The following is a 17858-nucleotide window of genomic DNA, read 5'->3' as shown; positions in this document are numbered from 1 at the left end:
ATTGTTTACTTAGCTCTGAAAATGTATTTGTGCAAAACCCTGAGATGCATTTAGAAGGAATCCGTCACACTGTGTAAAGCCTCGCTGACATTTGGGGTGCTTTCAAAAACAGGGGAAGTGTCATAACACGGTCATATATCCTGCAATCATTTTCAATAAAAGGCTGTGATGACGAGATGGAAACCAGTATACGTCTGACCGGGAGCCGTTTCGGGGCTGCGAGTAACTCTACATCAACCTGCTTTGTCGGCCATGACGGTGGGCAGGAGGAGGCGTTTGATTTAGTGCACTCGGTCCTAACGACCTTTCTGTCCTTGTGTCGAGGACATACAGCCTCGGGGAGCTGGCATGGAGGATGCATCCTGGACTGCCTGGCACCTCGCCTGGCACCACGCGTGGCAACACGTCCACACTCTGCCGCCTTTCTGATGGATCTCTGGTGCCGCCTTCATGAAATCACTTTTTGATTTGTTGTCAGTTTTCCCCTCTACTCGGGCTTTTCACCCCCTCTGGTCTGGTATTACAAGAGTGATTAAATTAACCTTCAATAAATCAGCGTCAAAGCACAGTGATTAAGAGAGTATGTATGTGCATGGCATGTCCAGTGTGAGGAAGGTGTACGTACTATTGGGAGGTCATCGCATGTCCATGAACAAGTGTAGGAAACACGCTTGGCTCGTGCCTGAAGCTACTTTTTCATCACATCAATGAGGCACGATTACAAGGCTGCCAAAATTAATCTCAAATGTCATTTCACAGAGCTGAAGTTGGAAAGCGCTCTGATCAGGTCACATTAGAGCGAAGCCAGTGAATGATTTGAAGCCAGATCAAAATCTATTTCACTTCTCAAATGCTTGGAAAGCGCATCTTGCCATGGAGAAACATTTCTCTTCAGATGACATTTGTGAGTGCATCAAACATTTAAAAGAGAAAGAAGGAATAATTGGGCAGTTTGCTCCAGGGCTCCCTTGCAGTTCCACCCATTCATATTGTGTCAGCCTACCCTGTTCAGGTTTGCAAAAGAACTGGAGTCTATTCCAGCTGACTTGAGGCAACACAATGGACCACTCGTCATGAAATGGACAGAATGGGGCACTGAGTGGGAATCGATCTCATGTTTAAGTCAGCTCGTAGAATCACAACATTACAATTGGCCCTCAATGTGAAGTGTAGTTTATTTTAAAATCAACAGCGATAAGCATGCCAAAAATTACTTGCACTCGTCCATGAAACAAACAAAAAAAAATCCTGTTCATGTTTTGGCATTTGGAAATGTATCTATTTTATTTTTTTTAGGTTTTAACAGGGATGTCGCCATGGGCAGCTATAGAAACTGTCTAGTCCTAGTTAAGGCCCTCTGGCATTTGATTTGACATTCCAAAATATATTTAGGAATTAATTTCGCAGCCACCCTGTGTATCGGTCATACCCTCATCTAGCTCTGGAAAAGAAAAAGAATCCTGGAGCTTGTCTGAAACACATTAAGTACTTGTACATGGAGGCATTGTAATACCGATTCAACAGAAAATGTGCAAATTGATTCATTCCAAACATTCCAAAATATATTTAGGAATTATATTCGCAGCCACCCTGTGTATCGGTCATACCCTCGTTTAGCTCTGGAAAAGGAAAAAAATCCTCGAGCTGGTCTGAAACACACTCTCTCATTATAAAACCGATTCAACAGCAAATGCGCAAAATGATGCAGAATTATTAAAGGCAGCATCCAGCAAGGACTGTCACCCACAATCTTCAAGTTCTATTTCGATGTCACTTGTCCTCTGCAGGGGTCTAGCTGAAATGAAGCCTATCCCATCTGATTTGGGGCACAAGATGGGGTCTGGTTGCTAGTCACTCGCAGGGCATGTCATAAATACAAACAGCCATTCATATTCACACACACCTATGACAAATTAACCAAACTTGTTGGATTGGCCTGAGCCGAGGTTTAAACTCTGGACTGCTCAACCGCGAGGAATTTGTTTTTTCTTGCTTTGGTACATATAAAGATAATTCCGTGATCTGTTAGATTTATTGTAATGAGTAAATCAGCATAGTTTGTGGCATGAGCCTCCTGTGGTTATTATCATTTACTGTTTTGACATTTGCCGCTTTTTAAACAAAGGTCAACTGTCATCTGAAAGTTAAACCATACTAATCACACAACCCCCTACAAAAATATGAACAAATTCATCTTTGATCTTGAGGCGCAAAGATATTTAATCATCAAAGGTTATTTCTCCCCTAAAATGTATGTTAGAAAAGTTTGCCTGTCTCACAAGACCTCATTATTTTCCTCCACACTGTCATCATTGTCCTTGACGAGGACATCTTGTCTGCGCCGTCCCAAGAAGGAAGGGAAACTCAGGACATGTGCTTCTCTGCTTCAGCGAGACAGGGATTTTGATGCAGGGTGTCAGCGTAATGTGACGAGACAAGCCTCGCGTTGTATGGCAGCGCTCGCAAAATGTGCCGCAGTCGCTCCGGCTCGTGTCTTCAGTACATCATTCTGTCTTCTCCTCGACGGCTACGCGTGGCGTAGGTGGCACCCAGATGGAATGTCCTGAAAAACAAATGAAAAGAGAGCGAAAGGGGGAAAGAGAGAGGAGGAACAAAACAAAAAGTCAAAGCCGTGACCTCTTCGGCCGTGCAATGTGTCTGGAGCTGGCAGGGGACGCAATTGAGAGTGACACTCCTGGTTGGAGCTGCCAAACTGCCACTTCCTGTCCTCTTTATTCACACATAGCAGGAGTTTAAGGCTGGACATTTGAAGAGCAAAGAACAGACATGTGTCTCCTTGTACAGCCATCCAGTGCCACTGACATTATTGTGGTTCACCACTACAACGCTCCGACGCCACAGTTGCCAAATAAGCAAGAAAAAAGGGCAGCTTGACTGGACGCAATATAATATTGTGCTTTTATTTAGTTTCCTATAATTGATTGAACTATGAAACCATCCCAGCTATTATTATTATTGCTGCCTGTATTCGACTCTTTACGGCGTTGGAGGAGCATCATTGGATCGGGTTGTACTCTGTGGCTCCGAGTGATCCAATTGTTGCAGAATTGCAGCAATTGGACTCATAATTTTGATATTTCACATCAAGTAGCCCGATAACTTTGTTAGGATCAGGTTTGTCACTCTTCTTTGTGTAATCTTTTCTCTTTAATGGCTTTGTTTTTCTCCCTTCTAGCATCCCTATCAATGCTTTCACCAATACAAATGAGATTCGAAGTCCAGCTCCGGCTTTTCATTGAGCGCTGTCCCCTCGGGCAGAGTTTGTTTTATTTCTCTGATTTTCTTCTCTTTCCTACCTTTGTCTTTTTACTATATTCATCTTGTTTTTTTTTTCTTTCTCTCTCTCGCTTATCCTCCACTCTGAGACACTCAGTGCTTGCACACATGCACGCATTATCCTTGGGCTATTACAGGATAAGTCAATTTGATCCATCCAAGGCAGCGGATGTCATTTTATTCATATATTTTCAAGCCTGCTGACTTTATTAAAGGCTACTGCTTCAGTCTATCTTGAATGGATGAATGCACGTACTGATGAAAGAGGCAAAATGAATCCCACACAAATGACCAGGCTGTCATGTTCACACAGTCAGAATTTTATATGCAATCGAAAACTGCATGGTGTTCCTAAAGCGCAATGTTTTCTATTCTTCTGTGAGTGAAGAGACAGGGAGCTTGCCTGCCCGCCTTTCAACAACAAGAGAATGGCTGGAGAGTAGTTCCAGCTTGGGGGAAAAAATGAGACGTTACCGTCCGTGAAGGCGCAGAGTGGAGAAAGTTGGAGACCAGACAAAAATGTGTCTATTCATGCCAACTGGTGTCCTGACCCTCCTCCGGGCTGCCATTGCATTCTGTCAAGGGAGGAAATTAAAGGGCCTTTCACCAGACACCAGCACTTCCTCCTCTTGCCAAGCAGGCCTCATTCGTCCCATCTCGCCCTCACTCCCTTCAGGTCAACTCTTTAATTCCAAAAGATGTTGCTCCATTGTGTGGTTCACTCGGGAAAAATAGAGTGGCTGTCTCTTTAAGGTTAACATGGTGATGCCAGAACGCGCAGTATTGTCGAGCATAGAGGAAGGTCATTGAGAGTTCAGAGGGAGAGCGATGACTGATGGCTTCACAGGGCACCACTCAAAAGAGCTTGTGAGTAAAGCTTGGCTGGGCTGGGAGTGGACCAGGCCAGACCAAGGACAGAACTGATGTCATATACTGCCATTAACTGGATGGACAGCTGTTGGCCCGGTCTCTATCTGATGAAAGATGAACCCGAATGACTCAAGATGTCATCAGTTAGCTTGTCAGATGTTAATAGAAAGATAACAGGCAAGGAGAGGAAGAAATTTAAGGCTTTTAGGTTTGCTGAACAAATTGCACCTGTTGGATTGAACTGAGGTTTACGTTAATAATGGCCAACTGTTGATTAAAAATGCTTAACCTTCATATACTGTGCTTTTTTAAACCCTCCGGTGTTGGGTAACATGTCTGTGTCCCAGACGAATTCAAATGTTTGAAGAGCTCGGAAATTATTAAATGAGAGGATTGTACGAATGGAATTGATATTAATAGTCAAGTTGGGTTTGATTATTTAGCCAGTTAAAAAGATAATCCAGTCCAGTTTGCTCTCGCAGTCCAGAATCTACTCGGCCATTTTCGCTTTTTGTTAACTGCAATTGGCTAGCAACCAGTTCCCGCTCAAAGTCAGCTGGGATAGGCTCTAATTCAAGACAAACGGAAAAACAGATTGCAGGATGGGCTATGAGATAAAAGTGTTCTAAAGAGAGCACCCGGGTGAGGTTATGTCAAAACGTTTGACGCTTAACCAAAACTCTTGTAGTTGTTTTCGAGTCAAGCAAGGCAAACAATAGGCCCATAAGATCTTACATAGCTGTAGGAAAGAAAGACATTTGTGTGTGAGTGTGTGTGTGTGACAGTTACCAAATCTAAATTCAGCCCCCTCTTGCCTGCAAAGGCCTCTACGTCCCTTTCCACACTCCTCAACTATCAGAGCTGTATCGCTTTGCAAACCTCGGCGGTGATGTTGTCAGGCTCCTGTCTGTGAAGTGGCCCCGGCCATAAAACAACAGTGACGTGAGTGATTGATCCAGCAATGAAGATGGCAATACTCCTCTGCATCAATATGAAGGCAGCCTGCGGGACTGGAGCCCTTTCAGACAGCTCTCTGTTTCTCCTCAGAGGAAAAATCCATACACAATTGATGGCAGTTCAAAGAGGGGCTTTATTGTGGGATATCAAATAAAACATCAGAGAACACGGGAACGAGAGCAATAGAACGAAAGAATACACGAGTAAGAGAGCCTTTGAAAGAGGGGCGAGACACAAGAGCGTTCTGCATTTTGCTTTATCTTCCTTTTGCACCTGAACTGTAATGAAACGCATAGTTTGTTTCCAAAGCAGCATGTAGACGTCAACGGTACCTATGATGCAATTACGCGACATGATCCGACACAAAAAATAAACTGTGTAGATACGCAAAAAGGTGCTTTCACGGGACCATCGACATGCCAGATAGGCGTGCGGGTAGCGCTGCAAAACCGTTCAAGGATTATTTTAGTTGAGATGAGAATGTAAGTGTAAGGAAAAGCGAGAGATATGGGTTATTTCCTGTCTGTTCTCTGCAGCCTGGCCTCTGGCAAACCCGCTTTGATTTCATCATCCACTTACTTCATCAAAAAGATAATGTACGCTGCTTAATTGTGGCACAGACACATCTGACTGGAATGACTTCCTCTTCTCGCATTTGAATGTGTCCTTCATCCAATTTATAACCTTTGCATTCGCTTTGTATTTGTATCATTAGAAATTTGATTTATCCAAATGTCTTCCATAATTCGATTCAAATGGATAATTGGCCAATATGTCATGCAATTACATACGTTAAACAAATGTATCTCACGATTAAATAATGTTTCCTGTGCTTGGTTTCTTTTTTATCGTCACAGTTTTGACCGAATATGTGCTTAATCAATGTTGTCACAAAAACATTGATATTGGACTGCTGCAGCAATTAGATCAATGCAAGGGCTGTATCCAAAACAGAGATTGTTAATGTGAGAAAAAGATATTATCCTGTGAATATGGATTATTTGCGCTGCTGTGAAAGTGGTGTGACATGACAATGAGAGATACAATACTTTTTTGTTTTTAGTTAGACACATACGGCTCTACTTTCATGACTGGCGCGTGCCCAGTGCAGCAAAATCAGTGGCAGGACCGAATGTTGGTATTTTGCATACGTGCTAGTTGTCGCGTTCATAAAAGGGCAGTTTGCGCTGTTGTGGGCATGAACAAAGAAAACCCAAACCCAAATTCCATTTGCCACCTGTCAGGAATAATTGGAGCAGGGCGACCAAATGCAGCTTGAACCAGGGTTTATTGAAGGGAAAGGCAGTTGGAAGGGAGGTAGGTGGGTGGGGTCAACGAAGACAGACGGGCTAGAGACTCACGGCCAGCAAACAGAAGTCCACTCGGACACGGATAAAACTCTGACCGTGAGCCTCCAGACTAGACCGGGGGGGGAAACTGGACGAGCAGGACAGGAACACAAGGCACAGACGGGAGACAACAGTAGACACCGAAGAGAGAGCAACAGCAATGTGTACATATTCTGTTAGGATAGACAATCTCATGTACATTTTAATGTTTATATGTGTGCAATTCTTTTCATTAGTTTGTATAAACATAACTGCTCAATCGTATTAAACACACACCCATAGACACTCACAGTTACCAAATGGTCATGTGATATTTTCCCACCTTTTCCAGAGAGTATAAAACAAGCTGACCTGGAGTTGTTTCATGTGCCGCCGTGCCACGTGTACCGGACACCATTAAAATACCCAAGTTCTTGCCAATAAAGAACCAACTCTATACTCCACATCTTTGTTTTTCCTGGCTCGACATCGGCCATCGCTCACAACACGCAACAGCACCCGTAGGGAGAAACACACGGGCAGGGCTTAAATACATACGGTAACAAGAGGAAGCAGGTGACAGACATTACAGTGATAAAGGGGTGTGGCTGAGGGAAGTTGGCACGGCACGTGACACCACCAATCCAAGTGGCTCTTCACAGTCCCTTTAAATGTGGGACACTCACCTTGGGCAAGTGTGGCAACAGGCAACGTGAATGGCTACCTTCATTAAATGGAGAATGAGCAGGTTGATTACCTCCCTGGTGACTTCAATATGTCCTCAGATCTTATGTGACTATCCACATCACTGATGGGCCTAAAAGTACAATAATAAACATACAGTTAAATAAAGTCAAAATTTAAAACTTGTGTTTATAGTATCGAGATAAAGTTATTGCAATGAGCCAAGTTAACCCATCATTTGGTTTAGTGAGCGTGCATTTGCACATTATTGTGGGGCGTTAGATAATACATAATGTTTGCCCTCCTATGACTAAACCGCTCACTCTCTCTTTCTTTCTTGTATGCTCTTTGCTGGTGATTGATGGATATTTCAGGTATGATGGGCAATCATGGCGTCATGTGACTACAACAGATGGCACAAGAGAGTATCGGAACGGGTTCACCTGCTGTTTGCGCTCCTGCTTAGTGCGATCAAGTGCTGTCGAAGGAGAGTAGGAGGGAAGGAAGAAGCAGGCAGTAAAAGTTATAAACAAGCAAAGTGGGCGATCCACAAAGACACTATTGTCGATGGAACGATGAAGTTGAGGATGGAAAGGTCTCAAATAATAATCTCGTAATGATGGGATGTGCTCTCGCAGCCATTTAACACCCGTTCCAGACCAGCGGATAAGTACAGTCGGAGGAGGCACACAAAGTAACGATGAGTGATCACTTCGCCCGGTGTCTCCAAGGGACATCCTCTGTGTAATTCTCTTAGTGTAGCCGAATATCATTTATTCTACAAATAGACATATGACCCTGCAATAACCGTGTCACTCCAAGTTCAAGACTGCGCTGTGAGTGCATTCAAAGGACACGGTGAACAATTAATTTCATTGGCAGCGGTTAGTGCACATACTACATAAACACACAGTGTTCCAGCGCTGGAGCTCACTGAGACGCAGATAAGCAATGCCATTCACACGTATGGATTACATATGCATGAGCATGCCGTGCGGAGGACAGTGCTTCCTAATAGAAGCGCTCGATGAGGCCCCATGAAAGTATAAAACGTGTTATCAGTGATGAATTCCAGCAGGGCGACCCACCTTGACGACAGTCCAAGCGCCATCCTCTTCGCCTGCTATCTGCCCTCTCCAGCCCTGCTCCTAGGCTGTGGGAGAGTGAGTGGCAGCTGTGTGTAAACGCCGGTGCCAATATGTCACCGGCACCAATCTGCACCCCCGAGGGATTCTACCGGGAGTTCAACCCGAGTATCACACCGCAGAGAAAACAATTTCTGCTGCCAATACTCCCACGCAGATGAGAAATGTTTTAATATTTGCCACTGCTTTATGGCCATGCCTCTGACAGTGATGGAAAAAATGTCAGCTTTTTCCACGCTTAAATGCCACTCTTTGTCTCAGGCTGTTTCTTTTCATTGATCTTGCCTCTGCCTTCCAATCAATAACATCCGCCAAAGAGTCTCTTGTTTGGTCCCTTTCAAAGCTCTCAGCCATGCAAAGATTTCACACTTTACTTTCTTTGCCCAATTAGTTGTCCAATCGTTTAGTTTGTGCAAGGACAAAATGCAATTGTAGTTACAGACAGAGATGTTTTTAATAAAAAAAAAAAAAAGATGGACTGCCACCACTCAAGTTGGTTGCATTCAGAAAGTGCTGAATGCTGTCTCTTACTATCTGACGTGCTTTTAAGAGTCTAATTTCTCTTCCAAACACAATGTCTTGAATGGCACGGACATTGTATATGATGCCATACTCCACAGTGAAATAAAATCTGCCGCTCAATGGGCACCCCTAGTATAGAATATCAATCTTCCAAATAATGATAGGAATCATGGGAAGGACAAGCAGAAAAGGCTTCGCTTTTGACAGCTGTTTGCAACTGCTTTTTTAGGGGCTGGGTTTCCTTTTTTCCAGGCTCTTCAGAGCTCCGCAGGGGCTCCTGATAGTAACTGACCCAAACCCATCCCCTCAAAGAGTGAAGGTCCCTCAGTGTCTCTTCATTGCCTCCCCCTGGTGCTGAAGCAAAGAGAAAGCAACCACAGAGAAAATGGTTTACATCCAAAATGTTCTCCATTCATACTGGCCTTGTGAAGTAGATGGTGACGGGACCCAGTGTCCACCCTGGTTCTCCTGACAGAATAAGTGGTCGTTTATTGGAGGTCTAAAGATGATTGAAAGGTTAGGATCAGCATGAAAGCAACAATAGCGCCATTTAGCTGAATCGTCCGGGGGTCATTCAGGGGGCATTGAGCAGAGAGAGGATAAAACATAGCGCATCGCTTCCTTTACATGTCGACACGGCAGATAATTAATGCTTTGTACTCACAAAAAATGTCTTCCATTGCTGAGGGCCAGAGAGGGAAGCAGAGGAGAGTGTTTAGAGACATGCGTCGATGTGTACGCGCACATTAAGTTTACATACCGCACTGTAGCACTCCAAAATACACCGAGAATTCATTAGCTTGTAAAATACAACAATAGATAAAGCGTAAATCTTGACGGGCATCCATAATAAAGACAGGAAGCAGATGTACAATACCTGGAAGCACCGAAAGTCGACACATTCAGCAGGTTGACGCCGGAGCAAACAGCACTTTACAACTCACTCGGACCATTTGAATGTTTTCCCTGCGGTCCGCTACAGTTCAATCAATATTTACAACATGAGCAATCACCTCCCAAATCCTGTGTCACAGTTTGCAGGTCCATCCTCACAGCAAGCTAACAAACTAACATGTCGTACATCAGCAAACACAAAACGCTTTAGGGACACTTGGGTGTTGCTGATATATTTTATGATTGCTACTTTTTACTATATGAAACTTCCATTACTCACATCAGCCAGGTTGGTTTTGGTGTTTTTGCTTGTAATCCACAGACATTGAAAAACATTCAACAGAGAGAGCAGACTTAATTCAAGGCTTGAACAGTTGACATCTACAAAAGTTAGTATGATGTTTTTTGCACTTTGTTCTCTTGGCTATGAAAGATGCACCGTATATCGATATTTTTTTCTCATAATCCTCTCTAACATACAAATTAACCAACTGAACATTTAAAAAACATTTACCAAAGATTGTGTGATGAATTATTAATTGATGAAGGAAATAAGGGTTTTAGTAGTTTCATAAAAGTGGAATTTGAAGCTGTCTTAATCGTTCTGACGTTAGCCTACGGGTTTTTATTTGCACGTAAGAATATTTGAGTACTCTGCTCTGCATCGTACTTCATAAACTTACAAATGAAAAAAACATCACATTATTCATTCAGATGTGGCATCATCATGAGAAGTATTTCCGCTCAGTAGCAAAAAAAGGGTGACTAAGGATGTACTGTAAGTGATGACTCAGTTTTATTCAAGTGGGCCGGCAAGCTGTGACAGAAAAAACACACCCACTCCCCTCAATCCAAGCAGCTTTAATGAAATAAAAGCGGATTTTATTTTTACAAGTCATGGGATGTGTCTTCAATGAATATATTGGATGTAATTCTACACAGCATTTAAATATCCAGAATCAGTTAACGTTGTCAAAGCATTCCGATTTGAAATGTTTGGAGGAAAACCACACTCTCCTCAGAAGGTCACATCTCGGAGCCACGCTGCTCACATTGTTTGGTGTGTTTGTTAAACTCCGATCTAGCAATATTACTCCAACAATGCCCCTCGCCCCTCCACCACACGTTTTGACTCCACTGAATTTCCGTGCTATCGTAAAATCAATATGATCACCAGCAGATCTTAAGCTAAATCCGTCTGTTCAGCAGCAAAATGAGCTAACGTAAACAAAGACTCTTCCTGTATGTCATCATGTGCTGTATATTACGCCCTGCCCTGTTGGTGCATGTGTAAGATGAGCTTGTCCATCAGTAAAAACCCATTAAATATTCTTCCTTTAAGAGACGGATGACCCATGACGCACACACGTGCCTGAGACCCACTCCACATGAGGCCATTCATCAGGAGAATGTGAGTAAGAGAAGCCGATGGTGTGTGTACACAAGGTCCCGCGGACGCCTCAACAAGGTGGCGCAGCTTGTCAAAGCAACCCAGTGTCAGGTGACAGCGACTCAGATGGAAACGGACCGCTCACGTCTTGGCCGATGAGCCACGGGCCACAGCTTTGTCTCACCCCCAACCCATCACAGCTGAGTCCTAACAGCTGCCTGCTGCTGTCACCGTCTGCTAATGTGCTTCCGCATCCACGTCTGCTTTCACTCGCTTGATGCCTGTCCTTCACACTGCTTTGGATTCTCACCAGACAACATAGTACATCCAACGTATTGTGATTTTTTTTTCAATATAAATTTGACAAATACAGGACTTGCGTGACTTTATGATCGTCACTTTATTCTGCCTACAATTGTGTCATAATAAAACAAAGTTTTATACTAAGAAAATGAATGAAAAAAATGTTTTGATATCTCCCATTTAATAGGAGGGCAGCATGGTGGCAGAGTGCTTAGCATGCCTGCCACACAGTTATGAGATTTGGAGATTTCGGAGTTCGCACGCTGTCCCCAAGTGGTTGTGTGGCACACAGTCAGTAACTGTCTTGATCCAATCACAATTGCCCTATGATTGTCAGGTGATAAATTCAGGTTACACCCCGCCTCTCGGATCCACTCAGCATTAATTCTGATGAGATAATCCAGCCGCTGGCCTGACCTTAACAGGATAAGTGATATAAAATGCAGGAGCACTCACTAATTCCAGGAAGCGCACTCATTTAACCCTTGTTCTTAAACCCTTTGACTTGGATCCTTGAGTCCAGATGAAAATCCTTGCTCTATTGGCCAAGCCCCTCCCCATGTCAGTGATTTAATTCACTCTCACACCTCTCCCCTCCTGCATTCCTAATCTATCGAACGTTTCACACACACCAAGAGACACACGGTGACCGCTCCTTTCAGTTGCTTCCACCCAAGGTTTGCAGCTTCGGCGAAAAACTTTCAAATAGAGCTTGTGATTTTGCTTTTTAAACTAACTTACCCAAAAACGATGGCCACTGACTTTTTTCATTGCATGTTACTGTAAGTCTTAGTTGTGAGTTTTTTATTTCAATGTGCTGTTGTCTATTTTAGCTCAAAGAAACAGTTTTTATTCATTTGTGCAGTTTTACTCTTTGCCCTGTAATACTTGTATTTGTTTTATTGGTGCCGCATCTGTCTCACAGGCTTGATTGTTAGCAATGATAGTTTTATTTGATTCCGTCAGTTATAATAAAAGAAAACATTGGCAAATTAGTTATCAGATTGAGCAAACGATAAACAAAACCCTTCGAGGTGGGAAAGAATGTCAGTATGATACAGCATAGTTTGCTCTGTCACATATCTTCCTCTTTTTCCCAGTCTTGTCTGGGAAAGGCCTTTCACTCTGGTGGCCTGAGGGACATGAATAATTGTTGCTACAGAGACTGTCTCATAAACTCCTAACACTGTAATCACACTCTGACAGATGTAGGCCTACAATGTACTGCACAGACACACAAGCACACACATGTGCATGCACACACAGACACACAGTGAAAAAGAGATCTAACCCCCTCTCCTCTTGCTTTCTTATCCCGGTGACTCATGGCTCCTATCAGCGTTATGACCACAGCAGGATCCCGCCCACGGGCTCCGAGATTTGGAGCCACACTGGATTCTGAATAAACAATGAAGGACGTATGAGGAGGAGTGACTGATGTGTCCATAAACTACAGTTTGGGCTTTCAAACATGGAGTGATCCGTCACAGTCCCTGACATGATGCTGATGTAAAAACAAAAAGTAAAATGCTCTACACGGCTCGGTCTTGGCGGACCACCCGTATTTTTGCATTTGCTTTAATTGCGCTGTAATATAAGAGGAATGACATTTGTGAGCAGATCCCGAACAATAGCTTACAATCTAACCTTTTGTCCCCCGCTAAGTGGCAGCATCCTGGTATAGATCCTGCAACGATGAAGCATGAATAGTAATTGTTTACCTGGAGTTGGTACAATGTCAACAGTCTAATCCATCACACGGACCCTGTCTACTTATTTATAGACAAGAGAATAAATCAGATGAGTGGATGAAAGTTGAAAAGACAAACACAAGGACACAAATAGGAGCACTATGGATAATCCTTTAAACATTTTAATCAAAACGTCAGCGGTGGGAAAGATAAATGAAGCGTCCATCTATCCGTAATTAAACTTGTGCATCATCATAACATGATAAACATAATGTGATAAACAGCCTGACAGGCAGCCGGTGATATACGGATGCCTATAGTGTGGTGAAGGATTGGAGCTAAATCATCGCCTGATGTTTGCATTGTAAAAGTGAAGGTAAACAATTTGAGCTTCATCATTAATATGGATTCATTCCGCATAACTTGCTGATGGCTCGTAACCTCTGTTTTACATATGTGCAATTAGGTCCACAGGTCCAGTGTTAGGACAGTGACGATTATTTTTAACAGCTCTTAAAGATGTGTATGGTTTTTACCAATGTCTCTTTATCTGAAACGTTTCGAGGTACTCTAATTACAATTACTCTAATTCCTAAATGGTGACTGCCATATTCGTGTTTCAGATTGCAAATCCATGAAGGCATCTATAGACGAGACTTCATTTTAGAAATACTTTCGAACCTACGTTGAACCAGATAAAATGAGACCAAAAAATGCCTCTGAAATTCACTGGGTTTTTTTTTAACTACTACTTTTTTTTACAAAAAAATAATTAATAACTAAAAATAAAAACAAATACATAGAATTTTCTAAATGTCGTCACATTACTTTTAATACATGTGCCATTGAAATATTTATCATTTGTACCACAATAGCGCAGTGCATATGCTTGTTTTTAAATGAAACAAATAAACCTTTGCTGTGACGTCTTCCTAGGAAGAGGAGTCGTGTTTGCAAAGCAAAGAGTGAAATGTTATTTGATCATGTCACTTGATGGAGTGTCGAAAAAGTCTCCAGAGGTTCAACAGAAACAAATGACTCTTGGAAAAATGTGTTTGTAATAAGTCATTCTTAGCTCTTCGGACAGCGGCTCAATTGCTTTCAAACTAAACAGTTCATCATTTATCCAGAATAGTCCCCCAAAGTATAACGAACAGATAAGAAAAGACGTGCGTACTTCTGGTGAGAATTGCAGACTTATCAATATTTTCCACATTTTAAGCGATCTGAGGAACATTCCATGTAACTGCTTGCTTCCCTTCCAGACGTCCCGTCAGGATGTGTTGTCTCTTAAGTCATCAAATTTATGGGACAGGAGAGACACGACACCTTTCGACTGTTTGGAATACATTCTGACAGCAGAGGAAGGAAGGCATAGACAGAAGAAAACAGAAAACAGCTTTAATCAGTGTCACTTGTTGGCTTTTTATGTTCTTCTTTCTGCTGCATCTGCACCTTGCTGCACACATTCAAACCGTGAATAAGCATGTCCCTTATTTGTTTCTTCCATTTTTATTTCTTGGGACCAATCTGGAACGTCGAGTATTTTGTGCCTTATCAGGTGGAAATGTGTGTTAGTATGACAATAAAATTCCTTAAATATGAATCTTGGCTCCTTGGCTCTGATTTTATTCTGCTTATGTAGCAATCATCCAATGTTACTGGATTCATTTGTGTGCTATAGGAGAAGGATGGCGGGTGGTGGGGGCTAAGATTACAGTGAATGTCACCCAAGCTCCTCTCTCAATCATCCTCTTTCAATCCATCGCCGTGTCAGAGTTTGTGAGACAGCTTGGCAATGATGCCAGTAAAATGGGATCAATAGCATCGGGAAAAAGGGAGCAGACAATCTTTTACCCCCTTGAACTTCTGTACCCATGATTGATTTGTCCCGTGCCACAGCAGAGGAGACATTAGAGACAAGAAACTTGCGTGTGTGCGTGCGTGCGTGTACACCTGTGCACGTGTGTTGAAAGCACGGTTTTGTAAAAGCAATGCATATGTGCGTGCGTGTGAATGATTGACGATGTAAAGTGCACACACATCATCAGCGAGGCATTTGCGAGGTGTGTGAGTCAGGGGCTGTCATCCCCCTCAGTTTCCCCAAGCGGAGGCCTCCCTCGGCGGTTGATTTATAGTAAATCATTAAAATCTGCTTATTATTGTGCAGCCTGCTCCCCCTCCCCGCGTCCCCACAAGCAGCTCCCCCGCCCCCACCGCCCAAAAAAGAGGGGGGAAAGCTTGTGTGACCAGCTCACACAGAGCAACGGTCAGCAGGCTCTGGCACATTAAATCCATTCTTGCCGCATGTTAGAAAATAAATAGCCAGATGTCTTATTTCATAAACATCGCCAATGAGAGAAGCTGGCTGTGTTCCTGCCGAACAGCTGGAGCGCCGTGTCTGTCCTTAAAAAGTGGCATTGAAGGGCTCAAGAAACTTTATGTCACACACCTGTGCACTTGCTATTGTCTCGCAATTTCGGAAGTGTGAATGTGATGTGACTTGAACAATGACAGGTGTGTTTGTCAAGGATGCGCCTGTCACTTCAAATCAGTGGACGAGGCCTTCTTGCCACACAGGCTTTCCACTTGTCGGTCATGTGCATGTTAAAAGACAATAAAGTGTTATTCGGGCATCTTTGTCGGTGTCCCAACATATCGAAATAATCCAAAGCAGTTCATTGGAGATTCAGTGTCATTGGATAGATGAGTGGAAAAGTGTGCAGAGGTTCCCGTGACTCATACTGTGATGATGAAAATGATTATCTGGGCGTGTATCCATCTGAAGTCCATTAGCACCGACAAAAGTGAGAATCAGCATTTGACGTACTATTCAAGCACGTTGTAAAGTGCACGGAATGAAATGATGCTGATTATTCCTGCAGAATAACTCAAGTGAGAATCACAGCTTGTCTATTGTCGCCTTGGTTTGTCGCACGGTTTGTCAAACGCTTTTCAATTACAGCCTTTAACTTGAGGCACTCTCACGTCCCCATGAAGTGATTTTAATGGAGTTTTGGTGCAATTGTTTGTTATGCGAGACAGGTCCTTTCATGAGAATGAGGAGAGGAAAGGCAATGAGAGATATTTTGAGAGATAACGCGATACACGCGGGTGAGCAGCTCTTTATGTTTTAGTTGAACATCTATCCATCCATCCATTTTGTGTAATGCTATTCCTCATTAGGGTTATGGGTGATCTGAAGTATATTCCAGCTGATGCTGCTGGCTGAGAGATGGGATGGGCTGATCGCCAGTCAGTCACAGGGCAAATGGAGAAAAAGATCACATTCATACCCAATTTGGAGCCTAACATGCATGTTTTTGTGAGGGGAAGGTGGAGCACAAAAAAACATGAACACAGACCAGAGATTCTAACATGGATTCTTTTGACTGTGGGTAGAGGATAGTTGTTGGCTATCGACAAAAGCCGTGGTTTGTGCACAGTCTGTTCTACATTCTCTCCTACATATTTTAGATTTAATACAGAGCCATGATTCACTTGAACTGGTGTATAGAGTTGTGTTGGTGCAGTGGATAATACTTTATTTTCTCAATGAGTGACTGTGTGACTATCTGTGCTGTCACAGTTCAGCTCTGTTTGTCTTGTCTTACTCATTTACCAGTGTTTTTCCATTCAACTCTTCACATCTGCACTTTGCCACAAAGTTCTTATATCCAAAAGCTTGTGATTTGTAATTGGTGTGAATGTGTGTATGAACGATTGGTGAGCTCTTTTGTCTCTCACCCAAAGTCAAGCGAATGCACCACCGGGAAAAATACTTGGGCACTTGTATTCATACGAGTTGCATTGTTGCTATTTATAACCTTGTATTTGGGAGGGAAATTGCAACCTAAAAAGCTCACTTAGAGAGTGACGTTTCTTTTTTCTTTTTGGGCGAATTGGTGGCTGCCCAACCTTTCTTCACTGTGTGCCCCGTATATGCATGTCATTGACAGATAACGCAATCTGGTTTCAATCGGACCGCTGTGTCCCACTTTCTTCCTCTTTCATTCACACAACCTCATCTCCTAAGGCTGCTGGATGGTCCGAGCAGGTGCGGGACTGCGGGGCTGCAGCCCAAAGGCCATAGAAGCCGAAACAAGAGAGGCAAGCCAACACGCATGCAGAATAACAATGCCTCCATTTCTCACACTGACATAATCCCCATGTTTTATTTGTTCCCTTGTAATGCTTTTTATATCTCAGGCTTATGTTCCTTGGCATTCGTTCAATCCCAGCCTGGGGACACAGGGCTCAAGCGGGCCCATATGTGTGCCTTGCTCCAGTTAACGCCTATTAGTTCCATTGTAAGTGTGACTAAACTGGCACGTCTCAGCCGGGGAGATGGGCTGGTTTTGATTGACAGCCCATGTCTGGATCCTGTACTTTGAGTCTCACGCAGACTTGTCAAACACAGGCTGTGTCAAAGCATCCTTCACTCCGCATCCAAGCGCGGGAGCCATGCTGCTCCGCACAGCTGACCACATGACCCTTTATGACTTTGCATTCCACACTGGAGTAGGACCTTGTGTGAAGTCACGTTGAAGTGCTCACCGCTCTTCTTTTATGTTACTTTCTATGGGAGTCGAGAAGATGGAGAGTTTTCCATGTTTTCATTAGAAAGATCCTGAATGGGAGAAATGACGTTTTAAAACCTGCCTTTATGAAAACTTACAAGCCAGCCAGCTTTCCAATAACAGCTTCATAATAAGACCGTGACATAGTGAAGATGCATGTTGTCGGCCAAGCAAATCTGCGAGGTCTGGACCACGTG

The 17858-nt window shown here is 43.2% G+C and overlaps 1 long non-coding RNA gene across 1 annotated transcript; it reads right to left on the bottom strand.

Annotated features, from left to right (window-relative positions):
- Positions 1-1157: 1157 nt before the first annotated feature.
- On the bottom strand, positions 1158-9010 carry LOC133157144 (uncharacterized). The gene is made up of 3 exons (XR_009714944.1): positions 8225-9010; positions 7210-7269; positions 1158-2563 (listed from the first exon to the last, which is right to left on the bottom strand). It is a non-coding gene; the product is annotated as an uncharacterized LOC133157144 (long non-coding RNA).
- Between the last annotated feature and the right edge of the window lie 8848 nt (positions 9011-17858).

This window comes from Syngnathus typhle, linkage group LG7, assembly GCF_033458585.1.
Source record: "Syngnathus typhle isolate RoL2023-S1 ecotype Sweden linkage group LG7, RoL_Styp_1.0, whole genome shotgun sequence".
NCBI classification, from domain to species: domain Eukaryota; kingdom Metazoa; phylum Chordata; class Actinopteri; order Syngnathiformes; family Syngnathidae; genus Syngnathus; species Syngnathus typhle.
The sequence above is the reverse complement of the archived record's forward strand: the minus strand, read 5'-3'. Positions and strand labels throughout refer to the sequence as shown.